We start from the raw sequence: 16463 nt of genomic DNA, 5'->3' as shown, positions 1-16463 counted from the left end.
CACCTCCTGATTCACAGCTATTTCTGGGATGTCCACAGCCACCCCCTGGCAACTACGCTTCCACTGGAGTTTTGAGCCAATTTAATAGGCAGGCACTTCATAGTGCCCCTAGCAACACAGCTAACTGCCACTGCCATTCTACTGAAGGGATCTTCGGATCCTATGACGCAAGGTTGAGAGTGGAAGTCCAGTAGGAGTGCTCTGGGATTCACCCATGCAAAGATTTTGGGAATAAGCATGTGTGGGACCATCAGAAACTTCAAGATTATTTTAATAGTTTCCTTCCTTAACCTGTGATTTGCCAAGAAAGAAAAAAAGTCATTCCTTTTTTGAAAAGCTCCTTTCCCATCCAAAATGATTGGCTCTAACAGCCTTTGATCCCGTCATTCGACTGATCTGATCAGTTCTGAAAGCTTCCAGTCCCAAATCCCAGCCGACCTGATTGGTTATATTAACACAGCTCTAAATCAAGTGAAAAAGTTGATTTACCAAATGAAACATAAATAAGCTAACACATGTTTTAAAGACTGATGAATGGGCATGCATGTGTCTGCCATCATATTACCTTGACTACTCTTGGACCTGGATTGAGTACAGGAAACAGTGTACTTAGCAGCTTATTGAAACAAGCACATAACAATTTGATCATATAGATAATTCTTTCATTCACCATGCAGCATAAATGTCTCTGTTTTACTACAGGCATTGTACATTGTTTACTCTGCTGTCAATACATATCCTTAGACATCAAATCAAGCCTCAGGCCCAATGCCATTGCATTCAGTTAATAGGCACGTCTTCGGGACATAAATAGGGTTAACAAATTCGCAAGTGAGTGAAGAGAGGAGTGAGTCTGTTCATAAAGGTATCTGCTTCTCAATGGTTCTCAAGATGAGGCTACATATTGTGGGAATATGGAGCAGTTTTCCTGTTCCCACACTTAGGTGTAGCGAGTCGCCTGGATGTAGCGCCAAGGGGAAATCCATCAGGTGGAACCAGATGTCTGCACTGGAGCTCTCTTTATTTTACACCCAATCATTTAAATGGAAAGAAAATCAAGCAGGCTCTGTCATGGATGTGTGTTCCTCTCCACTTGCTTAGAAATAACCTGCTCACTGATGCCCTGTTTGGGGTTCCACCAGGGTCACTCAGATCTTGACCTCATTACAGCTTTGGTTCAAGCATGGGCAAAAGAGCTGAACTCCCGAGGTGTGGTGAGAGTGACTGCCCTTGACATCAAGACCACATTTGACTGAGTGTGGCATCAAGGAGCCCGAGCAAAACTGGAGTCAATGGGAATCATGGGGAAAACTCTCTGTTGGTTGGAGTCATACCTAGCACAAAGGAAGATGGTTGTGGTTGTTGGAGGTCAATCATCTCAGTTCCACGGCATCACTGCAGGAGTTCCTCAGGGTCGTGTTTGAGGTTCAACCATCTTCAGCTGCTTCATCAATGACCTTCCTTCCATCATGAAGTCAGAAGTGGGGATGTTCGCTGATGATGGCACAATGTTCAATGCCATTCATGACTCCTCAGATACTGAAGCAGTCCATGTCCAAATGCATGGACCTGGACCATATCCAGGCTTGGGCTGACAAGTGGCAAGTGACATTTGTGCCACACAAGTGCCAGGCAATGACCATCTTCAACAAGAGAGAATCTAACCATTGCCCCTTGATATTCAATTGCATTACCATCACTGAATCCCCACTATCAACATCCTAGGGGGTTACCATTGACCAGAAACTGAAATGGACTAGCCATATAAATACTGCGGCTACAAGAGCAAGTCAGAGGCTAGGAATCTTGAGGCGAGTAACTTACCTCCTGACTCCCCAAAGCCTGTCCACCATCTACAAGGCACAAGTTAGGAGTGTGATGGAAGGCTCTCCACTTGCCTGGATGAATGCAGCTCCAACAACACTCAAGAAGCTTGACATTATCCAGAACAAAGCAACCCACTTGATGGCACCACATCCACAAACATTCACTCCCTCCACCATCGATGAACAGTGGCAGCAGTATGTACCATCTACAAGATGCATTGTAGAAACTCACCAAGGCTCCTCAGGCAGCACCTTCCAAACCCATGACCACGACCACCTAGAAGGAGAAGAGCAGCAGACACAGGGGAACACCACCACCTAGATGTTCCCTTCTAAGTCACTCACCATCCTGACTTGGAAATATATCGCCATTCCTTCACTGTCGCTGAGTCAAAATCCTGGAACTCCCTTCCTAACAACACTGTGGGTGTAACTACACTACATTGGACTGCAGGGGTTCAAGAAGACAGCTTACCACCACCTTCTCAAGGGCAATTACAGATGGGCAATAAATGCTGGCCCAGCCAGCAACACCCACACCCCATGAAAGAATAAAAAAACTCTTTTCTTCTTTATACCCAGGTGATTGCAAAAGTCCAAGTGCAGGAACAGGAACATCTGTTCTGTTTTCTCTCCTCTCCATCCACAGAAAGAATATGGTGCTCCTCTGAATTACCATCAGCTTTGGGCAGATTTGTACAGTAAACAGAGGAGCATATGTTTTATACAGACTACAGCCTCAAATGGCAAGAGTGACCTTGTATTTCTGATGGATACCATGTGATCACAGTATTTTAATACCCAGGATGAATTTAAAGAAGCCACAGCCCATGTCTGCAGTGGGGATATCTGTGGGAATTAACCAATAGTTCCAGAAATAATCCTCAGGCACCTGTCAATTTAATACTCCGCCCCACTCCCACTCTGAACTCTCTATCATCAGCCACCTCCATTGTTGCAATAAAGCATAACGTAAGCTTGAGGAATAGCAGCTTATCTTTTGATTGTCCACTTTACAACCTTCCAAACTCAGTATTGTGTTTAACAAATTCAGATTGCAACCTCTGCCTGCCCCCCCTCCATTTTTTTATTTTTTGAAGAGCAGCTGTTGGTGTTGATTCTGCTTTTCCCAGTCACGACTGTAGAAAGCATCAAACACTTCGTAGTAACAGGCCAAAGATAATCAACCAGCCACGAAACTGTAAGTAGTTGATAATTCCTTTAAATAACATCCTTCTTGTTGCTGAACAAGTGATCAGTTGTGTAAGACAAAGAAAGGACATTAGCTGGAGCATTGAGCACCATTGGCATCAAATCAGTGTTGCACACTGAGTGAGGTCATGGTCTGCCTGCTCTACCTACTTCGGGTGGTGAATTCAGTGCTAGTGCACTATCGCTCGCACAAATATGGTCTTCAGTAAGATTTGCCTTAAAAGTGTGAGTCCGCGCCACAAGGCATTTTGAAGCTTCAAGAGCACTTGTAGCATCCAAAGAACCGATGCACAAAGTCTCAATTTCTTGCTCCCATTGCCCCAAGACTCAACTGTTGATTAGCTATCATTTTCATGGAGCAGTATATGTAGGCTCCTCACACCCCTTCCAGTGTTCATGCTGGCACAGAGCAAAACATTGCAGGATGGTTCAGGAATGGAGAGAGAGGGCACATAGGTTCTTAGATGCATCACTAAAGGTCCTACTGGAAGAAGCCTAGAAGTGCAGGAATGTCAGGTATCTGCTGGGGGGAAGGAATCCAACTCACCCTCCTGTCCCTGTAGCAGCTGGTGCCTGGATTCAGGTCCTCCTCCTATTCCACATCCATATGGTTGTCCAATAAGGTGGAATAGCACAGGACTTACTCTTTTTAGGTGAAGTCATCAGAGACTTTTTGGAATAAACATTGCTCCAGTATTGGCGAAGGCTTGGCAAAGTATCTCAGGAAGTCTGAAGCTTCTTTGAGCTTGCAGCAGCAAAGGCCATGAATTGGTGGGTATTGCTTTAGGTGGTGAGTATCCCTTTTAGCAGTGTTTGAAATTGACAGCTGGATGCTGTTAAGAGAGGGTATTAGTTCAAGTGCTGCCCCCTGAAAAGCAGCACAGCTTCTTTAAGGAGTCCTGGTAGGTACTTGGAATGTCAATCAGCTGTTTCATAAGCCTCCAGGAGGTCATTCCTCAAACAGCATCAACTCCTTTACCAAGATGGTGTCTTGCATTGAAAGCAGATTCGGCCTGCATTTCAGGTTAAGGTCCTATCTTGGCAACCTCTTTAATGCCTAAAATTTTCCACAAAAAATTGCTCCCTATTACCATGTCCTGTACTCACACCTAGTCGAGCCCTTATTTTAATATGAAGTTAATTAATTAAGAGATTATATTGTATATTTTGCAGTGTTACATAGCACCTTTTATTCTTTCAAAACTTACTTTAAAATATTTTTCTAAAATTGGATAGTTTTCTTTCCATTGAGTGATAAAAGCAAACAATTGAAGAACTATTTTTTTCTTGAAAAAACATGAACGCTGAAAATGTACAACTGAGCCATTAGCATTTATAATGGGGAAAGACAAATTAATAATTAGGGTTTAATGCTTCATCTGATCCAGTACTGGATCAGATTAAAATGTTTCAAATAATGTGCCTCAACTCAAATCCTGTAAGCATCCAAAAAGGAATTATTTTATTTCCGTTCCTTATATCTGTCATCCTGAGACAACTCAGCAGGGATTATAAAATTCAATGCCAACAGAAAGTTTTCTTCAATAGCTTCTCTGGAAGCCAGAGAAAATCAAGGGCTGAAATAACATTTGGACAGTAGCACCAAACACGATAATGCATTGCCAGCACATTTTACACTCTAAAAGAGTTGTTTTCCATTAAATTAAACAAGAAGAATTGTGTGTGTGTGTGTGTATGTGTGGGTGGGGGGGGAGGTGGGGGGTTTAGGGGGGGTAATGCCATGGTAATTTCAGAACAGCGGGGAACTTCACCTCTGCCTGGGTTAGATATTGAAACCCAAGAGTTTGACACAGAGAAGGAAGAATGATATTTGGTCGTGGTTTTTCAGGTGTCCCAGATCCAATCTATGGAACTCCTTTTGCTCTTTCACTTTGCTACTTCTCCATTCTCCAAAAGACTCCTCAATGTTATCATTTTGATTATGTTTTTGGTCATCCTCAATCTTCCACTCCTGCTTGACATAAATATTATAAATGTACTGCAATATAAATGCATTAGAAGCAAGAGAAGGTTCACTCAACTGATACCTGGGGTGGGGGTGTTATCTTATGAGGAAAGGTTGGACAGGCTGGGACTGTATCCATTGGAGTTTAGAAGAATGAGAGGTGAACTTATTGAAACATATAAGATCCTGAGAGGACTTGACAGGGGGGATGCTGAAAGGGTGTTTTCCCTTGTGGGAGAGACTAGAACTAGGGGACACAGTTTAAAAATATGGGGTCTCCCATATAAAACAGAGATGAGAAGATTTTTCTTTCCCTCAGGGGTTGTGAATCTCTGGAACTGTCTCCCCAGAGAGTAGTGGATGCCCGGCCATTGAATATTTTTAAGAGAGAAGTAGATAGATTCTACACGGACAAGAGAGTCAAAGATTATCAGGGTTGGGTGGAATGTATAGTTGAAACCACAATCAGGTCAGCCATGATTTTATTGAATGGCACAGCAGGCTTGAGGGGCTGAATGGCCTACTCCTGCTCCTAATATGTATGTTTGTATGTATGTACGACATCTCTTCCGCCTCTGAGAAGTGTTTAAGCCATTTACTGTGCTAAAAATACTACCTCATTACAAATTGTTGTCTTAAACAACTTTAACGTTGACAAGAAGAACCGACCAACAGAGCGGTGTTGTGGTATAACATAGCCTACATCATGGGCTGAGAGCACTGATCACTGATTTGAATTCAGGCCTCAAATTAGATCCTTGAATACCAACTCCCCTGCCTCCCCCACCCTACCCCCCACCTCCCCCACCTGCCCATCCCCCCACTCCTCCCTGAAGAACAGATGATTAGTTAATTGGCTAACAAGTCCATCTAGTTGTTGTAGTCTCAGCTCCAAACTCTATAAATATGGAGGTCTGGGTGGAGCTTTGCCAATGGAGTGCAGATTGCAAGTATAGTGAGCTGATACAAGTATAGTGAGGGGGACTTTGGTAAGGGGGAGGAGTTGCTTTTTCTTTATACTTTTTTCTTTGGTGCAGCAGAAGGAGCTGGTTAGTGAGTAACTGGTAAACCAATTAGGAATTAAGAAATGTACAAGTCTTAGTTGAAGGTGGTACCAGCATTTAATAAGTGCAGTAAATTGTAGTATACATAGAAATTATTCTCAGTTATTTAAGAATGTAAAACTAACTAAATAGCATAAGTCACAATGGCAGGACAGATGTTGTGTTGTAGGTGGGGAATGTGGAAGTTCCTGGATGCCAATGAAATCCAGGACAAACACATCTGCAGAAAGTGTAAGCAGATCGAGGAATTCTGGATCCGGATTATTGATCTGGAAGCCAACATGCAGACATTGTGTGACATCGGGGAGGGGGAAAAATACCTGGGCACTTTGTGCCAGAAGACAGTCACAACTCTGAGAATAGGGTCATTTGTTTTGGCCAACGATGATGGACAGGAGGGTGTTACCATGAGTAAGGCAAGGTAAAGAGACCAAGCAGACAGTACTGGAGGAGTCTCAGACTTTGCAATTGTCAAACAGGCTTGAGGTACTTGCAACCTTTGTGGATGGAAGTGAGGTCTACAGGGTGGATGAGCAGACTGGTCATGACACAATGGTACAGGAAGCCATTCAAGCAGGGGGAGCAAAAATGAATGCAGTGGTAATAGGGGATAGTGTATTCAGTGGATAGACACTGTTCTCTACAGCCAAGAGTGAGAATCCAGAAGGCTGTGTTGTCTGCCCAGTGCCAGGGTTCAGGATATCTGCTCAGAGCTGGGGATAACTCGCATTGGGAGGGGAAGGATCCAGTCGTCGCTGTTCATGTCGGTACCAAGGTCATAGATGGAACTAGGAAAAAGGTTCTGCACAGTCAGTTTGAGGAGCTAGGCACTAAATTAAAAAGCATAACCTCAAAGGTAATAATCTCTGCATTATTACCAGAGCCACGTGCAAGTTGACATCGGGTAAATAAAACTAGAGAGACGAATGTGTGACTCAAAGACTGATGTGGGAGAAGTGGGTCCCAGTCTATAGGGCACTGGCAGCATTACAGGGGGAAAGTGGGGGCTGTAGCTTTGGGACAGTCTACACCTGAATCCTGCTGGGACCACTGTCCTAATGAGCGACATAACTAGGGAAGTAGAGAAGATTTAAAACTAAGTAGTGAGGGCAAGGGATCAATTTTGGGAAGATGTGGTAAATCAAAGAAAAGAGACAAGGCAAGAGAGAAAGGTATTGACATGGGACATGCCAAACACTGACAGGAAGGGACAGAGAGAACAAATCTAAGAGTAAATCAGCAGATAAGGCTAGAGGTTACAAAAATAATAAAAGGATACAACTAAAGGCTCTGTATCTGAATGAACATCATATTCGAAACAAAACAGATGAACTGAGAGCGCAAATAGAAATAAATAAGTATAATCTGATGACCATTGCAGAGACATGGCTGCAGCATGACATAGATTGGTACCTGAATATTGAAGGGTGCATGACATTTAGGAAGGACAGGAAGCTAAGAAAAGGTGGAGGGGTGGTTCTCTTAATTAATGATGGTATGAGCACAATAGAGAGGAATGACCTAAGTTCAGGAAACCAGGGTGTAGAAGCGGTTTTGGGTAGAGATGAGAAATGATAAAGGCAATAAGTCACTGGTGAGAGTGGTGTACAGGCCCCCTAACAATGAGCATACACGAGGACAGGGTGCAAAGAAGAAATAGTGGGAGCTTGTCAGAAAGGTATGATGATAATCATGGGGGATTTTAATCTATATATAGACTGGAAAAATCAGATGGATAAAGGTAGCCTAGATGAGGAACTCATAGAATGTTTTCAGGATAGTTTCTTAGAGCAGCATGTTCTGGCAGCAACTAGAGAGCAGGCTATACTAGAGCTGGCATTGTGCAACGAGATGGGATTAATTAATGACCTCACAGTGAAGGTGCCCCTAAGTAGCAGTGATAATAATATGATTGAATCTTACATTCTGTCACTTCCTTTAATTCTTCTAATGGTGATCAGATTCTACAGGGGTAATGTTGAATAAGCTCCAAAAACAGGTGCAGGGATCGTGACATGCAATTAATCCAAGCCCATTCAAAGTAATGCAGGCAACACACAAAATTCATGCTGCTTTCTCATTTATATGGTAGCTGCATGCAGCCCAGTGCTAAACACATTGCTGGGTAGCAGCAATCCATGGCAGGGGGCCCAAGTTCGTGCAAGACGAGTACCTACACCACTTAAAACCAAGCTGCACCTCTTAAAGTGGGGCTGTATTCAGGCTGGAGCAGCCATGGAAGCAGCTGAGGAAGAAATTCTGAGCAGCAAGAACACTGAATAATGGAGCAATAGGGGAGAGAGTGCTCCCAAGGTTCTAAGACACAGCACTGAAGGCCTTGGTAAAGAATGTGTTCAGGGAAAGAGAGGTCACCTATGCAGGGAGCCAGGAGTCCCTCCAAACAAATTCTGAGGAGGCCATGGGCCAGATCTTACGATGCCAACAGTGACGATTGTTGAGGCAGCTGCCAATGTTGCTGTTTAGGACTCATCAGAAGTCCGGATGCATACAGAAGTGCTATAAGACCCCAGGAAATTTAAACTTCTGATGGGCTAATTTGTGATGCCCAAGACATTTTGTGAATGTCTCTAGCACTGATCTTAGTGTCAAAGACTTAGGGTATATATGTGCTTCTTAACCAGATGCTTACCCTAGAATTGTTCTACTGCTTAATCTCTGGTGTAAATCACATGACCACCCCTCCCCCCCCCCCACCAACATCACCCAACCACCACCAACCTGACTGCCCATCCCTCACAACAAAGCCTCACTCACTCACTCACTCACTCACTCACTCACTCATCCACACAGTCATCATTCACTCCCTCACCATACACTATACACACACTCACTCATCGCTCACTCACTCACACTTTCACACTCACTCACTCAACCACTCACTCACCACTCACTCGCTCACCCACTCGCTCACCTATTCACCCACTCGCTCATCCACACATTCACCCACTCACCCTCACTCACTCACTGATTCACCCATTCACCCACTTATTAACTCACCCACTCACTCACTTTCACACTCACTCACTCACCCATTCACTCACTCACCCACTCACCCATCCACCCACTCACTCACTTACTCACTCACTCAATCACTCACTTTCTCACTCGCCCACCCATCAGTCACCCAATATGCACTCACTCATCCATCCACTCACCCATTCACCCATCCACTTACTTTCTCACTCACTCACTCACTCATCCATGCACTCACTCGTTCACTCACCCACTCACTCACTCATCCACTCACTCACGCATCCATGCACTCACTCACCCACTCACCCATCCACTCATCCAGTAAGAGGCGTATGGTCAGTGAGGGGAGACTTCAGCCTGAGTGAGACAGAGACAGAGTTCGTATATTTGGGAATTTGGTTCAAAGTGGGAATTAGGTACATAGGGGAAAGAGATGCTTTAGGTAAGGTTTACTGCAAGAAGTAAAGTGTGCTGAGTGGGGACTCAGTGAAGGGTGGGGAGGAGGTGTCTTTTTGTCTTCTGCTCTTTTTCAACCTCCAGTATTTGATTTCCACTTTGGTGCAGCAGAAGGAGCAGGTAAAGCAGTAACTGGTATTAGTCGTTTTGTTAGTATTGTAAGTGTTATATTGTTTTATCAGTATTGTAAAGTTTACTGGCAGTGCCGAAAGCGATTGGGGGCATAGGCTTTATTCATTATAACTAATTAGCAATGATTAATTAATTAGCACATATTGGAGATGGCAGGGCAGGTGATGTGCTGCGATTACAGGATGTGGGTGTTTCTGGATACCGGTGTGATCCAGGGCAAACACATCTGCAGTAAGTGTTTGCAGCTGCATGAAATTCGGCTGCGAGTTATTGAGCTGGAGGCCAAGCTGCAGACATTGCGGCTTATCAGGGAGGGGGGATAGTTACCTGGGCATTTTATTCCAGGAGGCTGTCAGACCCCTAAGCATAGAGTTTTCCGATTTGGTCAGTGGTCAGGGACAGGGGGTGTAACGGCAAGTGAATCAGGTAAAATACCTCACTGGATCTTTTCACTATTCTTCTCCGTGGGTGGCTGCACCGAAGCATTGCGGCTGCAGCCAGGACAGGAATTTGGGGTAAATCACTTTCGCAGTGATCGGCCTAGCATCGCCGCTGACAGGAAGATCTGGGCCCCAAGCACCTGGAAGCAATGCCATAAGAAGCTTAATGACCTTATATGAATGGCCTGGTCAGTGTGTCATATTGTTCCAACCAAACTCCTCACTTCAGACACTGCTTAATTCACCAGCAGCCACTTCACTTAAAAAACAAAAATCTTTATCAATCATGACTCGAACCTCACATTCACAGTTTCACATCGTCCTCACACACTTAGCACTGGTGCAAGCTTCACACCCATATCTCACAGCTTGCATATGCTGTTAACAATTCAGCCTTGACAGGCACATCACCCAAACACATTGTATAACACTGAGTGATATATTTGCCTCTCTTTTACAAGACAAGGTGGCACATTACTATAGTATTAGGGTTTTTAGGGTTGAAATGATTAATGTGTGGCACTGGAAAAACTGTACCATGCACATGATAATGTAAGAGACACATAACCAAGAGTCAAGAAGGAGAAAGCTCATGGCTTAGACTGAATAACACCTGTAGCCTTCTATACCTGTATATAGCTGTGTTACCCAAAAAAACAGTTATTGTTCAGACATATCCATGTCTCTGCAATTGTTCCTCAACCAGTCACAGCCAACATACAATTACCAACCTCAGCAGCAAATAACCATATCCTTATTCGAAAGAAGAAGATGGGACAGAATTTTGCCGTCGGCAAGCAGGGGGCGGGGCCCACTCGCCGATGCGTAAAATGACGCGGGATGATGTCGGGGGAACCCCTGACGTCATCCCGGCCCATTTAAATTTTCAGGAAGGCCGGGGCGCAGCGACATCAGCAGCGGGCCCGTCAACTTGTCAATGGCCAATTGAGGCCATTGACAGGATCAATTATACAATTAAAGGACCTGCCCGTCCAACCTTAAGGTTGGCGGGTCGGCCAGGAGCCCCGGCGACAACTAGAAAAGACATGAAACCTCATCCAGCGGCGGGATGAGGTTTCATGTAGGGTTTAAAAAAGTTGAATGTAAATAATGAACATGTCCCCCTCATTTGACATTGTCACATGAGGGGGACATGTTAAGGAATTTTTTTTTTCTATTATTAATATTTTTTAAAGTGTCAGCGATCTCCCTGAGGCAGCACTTAGCCTCAGGGAGATGTGAGCTCTTTCGTGCACATGCGCAAAAGAGCGCACTCTCGCTTTTGGGGAATTCCCCCTGCCCGCACAGGAAGCACATAGCTTAATTGGCCCACCCACGTAAAATGGCGGCGGGGATCAGCTCCCCACCCGCCAGAGATTGGGTCGGGCCCGCCCGCCCGGCAGGCAGAAAATTCTGCCCACGGTGTTCTCCATCACTGGAGTGGCCGTGACTGCAGCCATGGCCAGCAGCAAGACTGAAACAATTTTGTTAATACTTAATCCTCCTTCTCATATTGAATTTCCCTCACATCCCACAATCTCCTCTGAGTTACAACTTGCAGATAGTATAAGCATCCTCTTGCTTTCCCCCTCCACTCACCACAACCCAACCCTTGTGACTTTGTCCTTCCAGATACCCAAGGATTGCCACCTGGCCAGGCAGTGGTGGATAAGCAAGAGCTGGAAGAGCAGGAAGCCTGTGATGAAGAATAACACTGTCAGTTGTGCACCGCCTGTAATTTTGGCAAAATGGGTGCCGTTTGGATAGAAAATAGCAACACTGGGTGTCAAATCAGTGTTACAGTCTGCCTGCTCTGGATACAGCTGGTACAGGCTTCCCTGCATCTGCGCTAATGCCCCTTAACAAAATGGTGTCTGCTGCAGATGGCGCCAGTTGTTAGCACATGGCATGGATGCCTTTTTGGACCTGAAATAGCACCGATTGTGCCAAAAATGTAAGCATTATGAAAACAAATTTTATGGCATTTGTTCCTTGTTACCAGGTGAATAGCCCAGGAAAGATACGGAATAAAAGTGTATACAGTGGATGGTAGCGATAAAACTGGGCAAAGGCTTGGATGTGATTGTTGAGCATTCACTGTAAGTACATCTCTAGTGCAGCTGTTTATGTTGAAAAATATTATTTACTTCTGCATGACACATTTGTTTCAAACTTTTATCAATCTAACTTCATGAGGACATTGATGTAGTGAACAAAGTATGATTTATGAGGCAAGAGACATTGGTTGTCCTGGGACATAGAACTCTTTGCTATGATGGAAACTCACAGAGCAGTACCACAAAATGGAGTCAAGTGTGAAAAGCAATTGCAGTGCATTGTGTGGTTGGGTGAGAATTCAGGCATTCTGCCTGTGGAATTAGGAAGGAATTTCAGCTAATTTAATCTTGGAGATTTACCTATAGTTGGGTCGCTGCGTCTGAAGATTGGGTACATTGAGCAATGTCACAGTAGAGCAACTTATGGAGAGAATGACCCTAATGGGCTTATTACACTTCTGTAGCCCAATAATTTATTTTCTTTGACATTTAAGTCCTCCTGTGAAAATAGTTCCATGGCCTGTGAGAAAAAGCAGGTTATGTGCTTCCAAAATCTGCTTGTACTGCTGCCAGGAAGTGCAATACGTGTTGTAGCAGAGAGCAGACAGCAATACAGTACCTTTTCCATTCATCAAACATTCACTAATGTCTAAAGCAACTATTCGTTACATCCCTGTTGTTGTGTGAATGAGGCCCCAGGCAGATGACATCAGCTGCAAGGACCAAGAAGAATGCCTTAACAAGTAGTTCCAGTTTGCACGTTGCTCAGTTAATAATAATAATACTGCTACTTCAAGATTAAGAGTATGTTTACATGTCCAGAAGATCAATAACCAACTTGCTATGGTATGGTTGACTCCAACTGGTTGCAACATGTACATCTATGATATTCAAATCCTGTAAATTATTTTAATTCGGGATTTGGACCTTGTGGCTGGCGGAGCTGAAAGCGTAGTTTGCCAACAGCTGACAGAATAGCCCCAGGGATTGAGTGCAGTGGCCAGAAATCTCGAGTCTTTCAGAGATGGAACTGATGGCCAGAAACTCCCAGAAATGAAAGAGAAGCCAGAAGAATATCTGACTTCCATTTACCATCTATTTTGTTCAATTATGTTTTTGAATTATTCATTTTTTTCCCCTCAAGTGCAGTGTTACATTAATTAGGCTAATCAAGGATTAGAGGTATGCTGCGAAGCAACAGACTAAAAGATGCACAGAAAGGAGAAGACCAGGCTGCATAGGAAATAATACCCTTCTTATCTGGAGGCGTGTGCGAAAGGTTATGACTGTAGCACAGCAAGTGTAACATTTAAATCATAATTTAAAGCCGGAACTCAAGATAGCCCCAACTCTGTTGAATCCACAAAAAAAAACCAGCAAGAATGTGGTCCAAAAGCACAGAAACTGTTGGATAATCTTCAGCTTGATATCTGCAGGCAACACCTTACTCAACAATCCAATGTGTATCATGGCATCTCAATACCTACCTATGTGACACTGGGGTATATAAGTCGCCTTAGAATCTTTTAAGTCAGTAAAGGTGCTATATAAATATGTTATTATTGTAGTAGACAATGAGCCCGTAGATAGATAGTAAAGGCCACACAAACTTAAACTCCTTGCAATCCTCATAGCATTTCTGCTCTGTGTGAAAGTAGATACGTACACTGCACTAAAACATAGGCTCGAACAAATGGCCAGTGGAAAGCTAAAAACAGCGGAAGGATGGGACTTTTATCTGCCTGCCACCCTCCTCTCCCTGAACAACAAGAAAAGTCGACAACATTTATTTAGAAAACCTACCATTCACTGCATGGGCTGCCTAAAGATCATTTGAATTAATTACGAGTGGATCTCAAAATTGGAGACCAGCGATTCCACCCTGAAATAAGTGGGATCCTTCTTAAAATATTTCAGTTGTGATTCTCTGGTGTTTAGATGACCCCTCCTATCTTGGTGTTGCACAGGGCAAAACACTGGCAATCAGTTCAGCAGCACCTTCCAAGGAGCAGTTAGGGATGGGCAATAAATGCTGGCCTAGCCAGTGATACCCACATCCCATGAAAGATCTTTTTAAATCCAAAATGAGACCCAACCAATGGCCTCTCTTGAAGTGCCTTTAGGTGGCAATGCAATCCAATTTGTGTTTCATGGCCCCAGGAAAAAAAATATATTTCGGTACAAAATCTATCAGATCAAATGGCTTTAGAAAGAAAAGTCTGTGTACTTTTTTGGCTATTAAAAATAGAAGTGAAGTTGAATTGATACAAGATGTTGGTTATTCCATAGCTGGGTATTGTGTTCAGTTCTATGCATCTCATTATCAGAATACTATCAGACCCATGAAAAGAGTACATTGAAGATTCACTAGAATTATGCCAAGAATGAAAGATTATAGTTATAAAGAATACTCAAAAATTGAGACTTTTCTTACTGGGGAGTCTATTGGATTCCAAAATTATGATAGGAGAACTGGTGAAAGATTGTTTCCATTGGTTGGTGAATTAGTTACAAAAAGGCTGGGCCACAGCTTGTATTTTTCAAACATCTTCAAGGTAAAAAAAGTTTCATGGTTACTTTACAGAGAGTCAAGAAAAAATTGAAATAGACAAGAGAATGGGCACTGAACCATGAAGGGACAGTGAAGGGTGACTAAAACCAAAGTCAAAAGATAGACCTTGATAAGGATTTTAAAGATTTGAAGACAGGGTTCGCTGAAGTGTTTAGAAAATGATTAAGTTGCAGTTGGCTGAGGACTCAGCCACAAATAGTGGGGTAAAAGGAGAGCAAAATGTCCAGAAGATTGGAATTGGAGGCAGAAAAGGTAGTTGCAGACATAAGATAACATAGGATCAGATAAAGCCCTGGAGGTATTCATTAATTAGGATTTTAAATATAATGCATTGGAGATTGGAAGCCAATATACATCACTTAAAAGCAGGACTTAAAGTAGGTCGTGGGCAGCTGCATTGTGGACCGGTTGGAATTTAAGCAATTGAATTGTAAACCAAAAAGGAAGATATAAAAGAAATCTAATAAACAGTGACAAATGCACAGGCAAGGAAGGGTTTAATTGGCAGGGAAAGAAGAGGAGGTGGACAGGGTTATAGAAACTAAGCAATATTGGTGAAAAATATAATTGGGTTTTGAAGCTCAGCTCATGATCAAACAAATTGCAGCAGATTACCAAGATTTCACATGTTCTGATTCAGTCTGAGCAATTGACTGGGAAGAAGAATGGAGTCAATGGCAAAGGAGCAGAGTTCGTGGCGGGAATCAAAAATGACGGCTTTGGCATCCTAACGTAAGATGTGATTCATCCATGAGTTCATACCAGGCAGGAAATAATTCTAAAATATAAATACATCAAGAAATTAATGGGGTATGCAAATATGTCCTTTTTTATCACATTTATGATAATGAACCAATATTTTTTCCAACTAATATTAGGCTATGACTCCTTAGCTCCATTGCCTCTCATTCTACTTATGCTAATAAAGATAAACTCACATGGTTTCATCATAGTATGTATCCTAGTTAGATGCAATTGGAGCTAGGCCTATAAAATTGTAACAGATTCTCTAACATGGACTCTCATATAATGAGGCTCTTTGTGAATGTACCTCATAAATCCAGCAGAAACAAGGAGAAAACAACTTAAAATAATCTACCATATAATCGTGATACACATCACAGTTTTACACTTAAAATGTACCAAGTCTACGTTACACATGGCAGACATCTACTCTTGAGATCGTGGAAATCACTTCTTCATTTATGGTCACCCCCAATCCCCAATGTATCACTGAACTAAATAATCTAAAAGAGAGACTTGTTCCCAAAGCTTTTCATCTTGCACTCATCAAGCCAAATGAAAATTTCCAAAGTGCAAGATGCCAAATTTCACATGATCGCAACAATTTACCTTACAGGAGGAAAGGATGCTGATTGAACACAAGGACACAAGGCATCGGAGCAGGAGTGGAAAGCATGGCCTGTCGAGCCTGCTCTGCCATTCAAAACACTCAAGGGTTAATATCAAGCTGCAACTCCATGTTCCCGCCTGTTCCCCATATCCCTTGATTCCTCGCGAGACCAAAGATTTGCCTATCCCAGACTTAAATGTATTGAACGATGGAGCATCCACAACCTTCTGGGGTAGAGAATTTCCAAGATTCACAACCCTTTGAGGAAAGTAATTTCTCCACATCTCAGTCCTAATGATCGGCCCCTTATCCTGAGGCTGTGAGCAGGATTTTTCGCTCGGCGTGCGGGCGTGCGCCTGACATGCTCGAGCATAAAATGGCGTGTGATGA

The sequence above is a fragment of the Cetorhinus maximus genome, chromosome 12, assembly GCF_964194155.1.
Source record: "Cetorhinus maximus chromosome 12, sCetMax3.hap1.1, whole genome shotgun sequence".
NCBI lineage: Eukaryota > Metazoa > Chordata > Chondrichthyes > Lamniformes > Cetorhinidae > Cetorhinus > Cetorhinus maximus.
The sequence above is the reverse complement of the archived record's forward strand: the minus strand, read 5'-3'. Positions refer to the sequence as shown.